This window comes from Ceratotherium simum, chromosome 25, assembly GCF_057802395.1.
Source record: "Ceratotherium simum simum isolate JZ-2026a chromosome 25, ASM5780239v1, whole genome shotgun sequence".
Classification (NCBI taxonomy): Eukaryota; Metazoa; Chordata; class Mammalia; order Perissodactyla; family Rhinocerotidae; genus Ceratotherium; species Ceratotherium simum.
Genome location: NC_141924.1, coordinates 34,973,525 through 34,979,928, shown reverse-complemented (window position 1 = coordinate 34,979,928; position 6,404 = coordinate 34,973,525).

Here is a 6,404-nt window from a genome sequence, read left to right as displayed (position 1 = left end):
TTTGCTGAGGAAGATTAGCCCTGAGCTGACAACATTTGGTGCCCATCTGCCTCTATTTTTTTGTATGTGGGACACTGCTGCACACGGCTTGATGAGTGGTGCATAGGTCTGCTCCTGGGATTCAAACCTGCGAACCCCAGGTTGCCGAAGCTGAGTGCGTGAACTTAACCACTATGCCAACGGGCTGGCCCCATAATAAATTTTTTATCCATTTCATTTCATCCAATCACCTCCATGGTGATACCATAGAACTTTTCACTACTGATAAATTCAACCTCCCCCAAATCTCAATTTCAAGCACTCTACTGTCTACACGTCACCTTTTCTTTCCAGTTCATGTAATCTAGCACTCTAACTCCAACATTTAAGATCCCATCTAATCCATTGACCCCACCTCTTTTCACTTTTCATCTTCTAATCATGCTCTCACTTTGTTCTTTACTTGGCTTAGTAAACTTAGTAACTATGGTCCAAAGTTAAAATCATCCCCTTATTACCTTCAGTGTGCTGTCCTTCTATCTTATATGAGCCTGTGAAAACACCATTAGTTAAACTGAAATCTCCCCTTGATTCTGACCTCACCTGAGAAACTGAGCATAGCCAGAGAAAAACACCCAACCTTGTTGCAGAGTCACACTTAAAATTTGTGATCCCGAATCTCAATTGGGTCCTTAGTGCTGCCTAGCATTCTTACTACATTTACTTAATAAATTTTGCCTCTAATTCTCACAGATGATTGTTTTTTTACCTTCTCTTCTTCCTTAAATTGCAACACTTGTCATTCCCCTCACGTTCATCACACCACTTTCTGATTATTTCACTAAAAGTTAAAAGCAGTAAGAAGAAAATTGTATTATTTCCCTACCACTGATGTAACGACCACCCTGTGTTCCCCCCACACTCTCTTCCATTGCAGTGGCAGAATTGTCCATCTCAATGGAGGGACTGTCCCTTCTCTTCTGAGGCTCACTCCTTCACTCCCCATCTCAGCAAGTGGTCCCAGCCCCTGCTCAGGCTCAAAATCTAGTAGTTATTCTTTTTTTTTTTTTTTTGTGAGGAAGATCAGCCCTGAGCTAACATCCATGTTAATCCTCCTCTTTTTGCTGAGGAAGACCGGCTCTGAGCTAACATCTGTTGCCAATCCTCCTCCTTTTTTTTTCCCCCAAAGCCCCAGTAGATAGTTGTATGTCATAGCTGCACATCCTTCTAGTTGCTGTATGTGGGCGTCCTCAGCATGGCCAGAGAAGCGGTGCATCGGTGCGCGCCCGGGATCTGAACCCGGGCCGCCAGTAGCGGAGCGCACGCACTTAACCGCTGAGCCACCGGGCCGACCCTCTAGCAGTCATTCTTAACTCCTGTCTTCAGGACACACCTGCCATTTCACCCATTAAGAACTTTTGTTGGCTTTGCATTCAAAATACATCTCAAATCCATCTACTTCTTGCCACATCCACCACTACTGCCCTAAGCCACAAATTTTCCCCCTGGTACTATGGCGATTTCTTCCTAGCTGCTCTCCTATCATCATTTTCATCCATCTACATCCACACAGCAGAATACATTTTTAAAAATCATTAATTAGATTATGCCACACATCTCTTCTCAAAATTCTACAATGTCTTTCCATTGCGTTTTAAATAAAATCCAAATTCTGTCTTAGAGGGCCCTAAATACTCTGGCATTTGCCTATTTCTCTGTTTAATTTCACTCATTCTTCTCCAGCCACTCTGGCCTTCTTGTTATTTCTTTAACATATCCAGGTTGTTTCTGCTCCAGAGCCTTTAGAGTTGCTGAAATCTCTTTTCTGGAAAGCTCTTCTGGCAGAAATCTTTTCCTGAGCACACAAGACATCCAGTTAGAGACTACATTTCCAGCCTCCTTTGTCTCTAGGAATGGCTAAGTTGGAGCTAATGGAATATTGAGTGGAAAAAGTGTGTACGACTCATGGGTCGTTTACAACCTAAAGAGAAACCTCATTCCCTGAACTTTGATTTTTTCCTCATTTTTTTGGTCTTAAATGTGAGTTTCTTTTAACCAGATAAATGAATACTATTCTCTTGAGGATGGCATTGATTGAGAGAGCTTAAGCCCTTTAATGACTATGTGGAGCAAAGCTGCCTCACTGTCCTGGACCAACCAGACTGTTACTAGAAAAAGAAATGGTTTTCTAACTTATTTAAAGCACTGCATTTTCCAGCCTCATTGATACAACATCTCAACCATTACTTTTATTTATTTATTTATTTATTATTGAGGTAACATTGGTTTATAACATTATATAAATTTGCTGTACATCATTTTATTTCGGTTTCTGTGTAGACTACATCATGTTCACCACCCAAAGACTTATTACCATCCGTCACCATATATTTGTGCCTGATTCCCCCTTTCACTGTCCTCTTCCCCCCATCCCCCTGTGGTAACCACTAATCTAATCTCTGTATCTGTGTGTGTGTATGTGTTTGTTGTTGTTGTTGTTTTTATCTTCTACTTATGAGTGAAATCATGCAGTATTTGACTTTCTCCCTCTGACTTATTTCTCTTAGCATAATACCTTCAAGGTCCATCTCAACCATTATTTTAATTGTTACAGTTATCTTCAGGCTTTCTCATGCTTTATTCCTTCACATCATTTAGATTTTTGCATGTTTGATATATGTCCAATGAGGCTTTTTCTTAACATCCTATCTCAAATAACCTTCATCTCTGAGTTAATATCTCTATTTAACTTGCTTTATTTTTCTTCGTATTTGGAAAAGAAGAAAAGAAAAGCAGCCACTGACAGCCATCAGCTGAGAGCTGGCCTGGCACCAACGACTGGTCATGGTGTTTTTCTGTTAAACATGAATAATTTCATGAACTAAATCTTAAGGCAGAGTCATTCTAACCATGATTGCAAAAGACCATTCTATAATCATGTTTGAGCAAAAACAAAAACAAGAACACTGCAAACCACAAGAATGATCAATTATCCACCTTTCACACATAATATGAGTGACTGCTGCTTCTTCACCAACCACTGCTTTAACTCTGCTCCGTTCTTCCACTTCCTGGGTAAAAACTACTAAAAGACCCAATCATAGAATTGCCCTTACTTTCTGAAAACACCCAAACCAGAGCAAAGCTATACTTCTAGAATATTCCCCAAATGACCTAATATAAGTCCAAATCCTGTAAAAGGCCCCTGCCTATACCTTTTTATTGAGAAGCCCCATGATTTCCCACAGAATGAGATCTCCGGTACCAATAAACCCAACTTTGTGTGAGTGTGCTCCTGGCGGTCTGTGGCTGGTAGGCATCGCATAGCACATATCATAACTTGAAATTATATAGTCATTTGTTTGTTTACTTGTTTATAGTCTATCACCCCCCTAGAATGTGTAAGTTCTTTAAGGACAGGGTTTATGTCTTTCTTATTCATTGTTGTATCCCCAAAGTTGAGCACTAGGTCTGGTAAGTGTTAGTAAGGATTTCTTACATGAATAAATAAATTAGTAGCAGAAGGACTCTCTCTGCTATAGTAAGAGGTTTTAGACACAGTTTTACAGATTTTTTAAGTCCCAACTCAGAGATTACATTTCAGAAGGATTAGTATAAGCTCTGGTATCTACAAGAGGTCCCTGGTCTTATGTGAAGCGACACAGGATCTGAGATACTGATGCTCACATTCACTTACAGTGACAGCCTGGGGAGATTGTCCTTCATTTTTTATTTCTTAGATCCCTTGTGGAAAAAAACCGAACAAATGAAAATGCCTAAGTGAAATTGGTAATAGTTGAAATGGGAAGAAATGGATTTGTGAAATATAAAAAGGAAGAACTATCATAAGCTGGTACTTGAATATACGAGGAAAAGAAGAAAGGAATATTGTAAGACTATTTTGAGATTTCAAGTCAGGAACCTTGCTCTATATTTGTACTTTCTGAGATTCCTCAGTCACTGCTGGGATAATTTGAGCTATGTGAGATTTGGATTCAAATCCAGTCCTTGTGGAGAGTTGAACAAGATGGTGACATAGAAGGGTCCCGAATTCACCTCCTCCCACAGATACACTGAATATACAGCTACACACAGAGCAATTTCTTCTGAAAAAAATCTAGAAATAGCTGAGTAACTCCTACACATCAGGCAAATGAGAAAATACTCACATCAAAACAGGTAGGAAAGACACATTCTTGCTATAAAACCAAGCCCTGGCACAGCACCATACAGTTGGGTGGGAATGCCCAACCCCAATGTCTCCCTGAGGAGTGAAGAATTTGGACTGCACATCTTGTGACCTTACCTTTTTTTTTTTTTTTTTTTGGTGAGGAAGAGTCACCTTGAACTAACATCTGTTGCTAATCTTCCTCTATTTTGTATGTGGATTGCCGCCACAGCATGGCTGATAAGTGGTGTAGGTCCATGCCCAGGATCCGAACCCTCAAACCTAGGCCCCTGAAGTGGAGCATGTCTAACTTAACCACTGGGCAATGGGGCTGGCTTCTTGTGACCCTACTTTTAAGACTCCCATCTGAGGGACAGGCCTCCAAAACACCTAGCTCTGAAAGCCAAAATTCTTTGCATCCATGAGAACCCTAAGACTATAGTAAACAAAGAAGCAGTTTTCAACAGGTGTGGGAGCACTTGCTGAGGCTACACCCCCAGGGCTCAGTATAGAGAGAGCAGGCAAAGAGGCCCATCTCCCAGTCTTTCCCTGAAAGGAGTCTGTCTACACACTCTACAAGCTGGTGTCTGATAATCCAAATTCTAATTTTAGCAAACCTCTAGGGGCTGGCTGTGATTCTCCCCAGAGACCAGGGAGGCTGGTGGACATTTCCCCTGCCTTCTCCTTCCAGTCACTACAACAATGAAACTAAGTTGCCAGTATCTACCTGGAAGGCACTTGTACACACATCTGGTACCCTAGGTTTTGTGGCTGCTGCTTGAGGGATGGACTTCCAAATCACTTAGCTCTGATAGCCAATAGGGCTTCAATCATGAGTCCCACATGACTTTAGTAAACAACGTAGCTGTTTTTAAATGTATGCAGGGGCACCTATCCTTAAGCTTACAACCTACCAAGACTGAATTATGAAGAACTAGAAAATCTGAATAGATTAATTACTATTAAGGAATTTAAATCAGTAATCGAAAACCTCTCAACAAAGAAAAGTCCAAGACCAGATGGTTTCACTGGTGAATTCTACCAAACATTTAAAGATGAATTAATACCAATCCCTATCAAACTCTTCTAAAAAATAAAAGAGGAGGGAACACTTCCAAATTCATTTTACGAGGCCAGTGTTACCCTGATAGCAAAACCACACAAGGACACTATAAGAAAAGAAAATTACAGGCCAATAATCCTAGTGAACATAGATACAAAAATCCTCAACAAAATATTAGCAAGCTGAATTCAGCAGTACCTTAAAAGAATCATAAGATGTAATGTAATAAATCCAGTCCTTGCCCCTCCAGCATTCATCCCATGGAGTCTGAATGCTTCTAATCAAGCATAAATTTTAATGCAAATTATATTGAGAATTGTTATATTGTATAAAATATCTTTTTCAAATATCCACTTTAGAAGAGATAATAATATTTATAACATAATTTACAAAATTAGAAGTCCTATTATGTTTCTGGGATTTTATTTGCATGTTCTGTTATTGTAAAAATATATTTTCAGGGGCCGGCCCGGTGGCGCAAGCGGTTAACTGTGTGCACTCCACTGTGGCAGCCTGGGGTTCGCCAGTTCGGATCCCGGGCACTCACCACCGCACTGCTTGTCAAACCAGGCTGCGGCAGCATCCCATATAAAGTGGAGGAAGATGGGCAGGGATGTTAGCCCAGGCCTAGTCTTCCTCAGCAAAAAAAAAAAAAAAGAAGAAGAGGCCTAGCGGATGTTAGCTCAGGGCTCATCTTCCTCACAAAAAAAGAATATATACATATATATATTTTTTTCAATAGTATATAAAGGGTACAATATTATATTAAAATATAAAATAGGGAGCCAGCCCTGTGGCATAGCGGTTGGGTTCGGCATGCTCTGCTTTGTGGGCCGGGGTTCATGGGTTTGGATCCCAGGCTCAGACTTACACCACTCATTGGCAGCCATGCTGTGGCAGTGACTCACATACAAGATAGAGGAAGACTGGCACAGATGTTAGCTCAGGGCTAATCTTCCTCAAGCAAAAATAGGGGAAGATTGGCAACAGATGTTAGCTCAGCATAATATATTATTTAAAGGTAGATATATTAGTCCTATTCTACATATGAGAAAACTGAGTCTCAGGGGAGATTAAGTGACTGGCCCAATTTTCAACTGGGGGTAAGTGAGAGGATCAGGATTTGAACTCAAGTGTATTTAACTCCAAAGCCTGTGACCTTGTCACTACACTATGTGTGTCTCAGTAAGTACA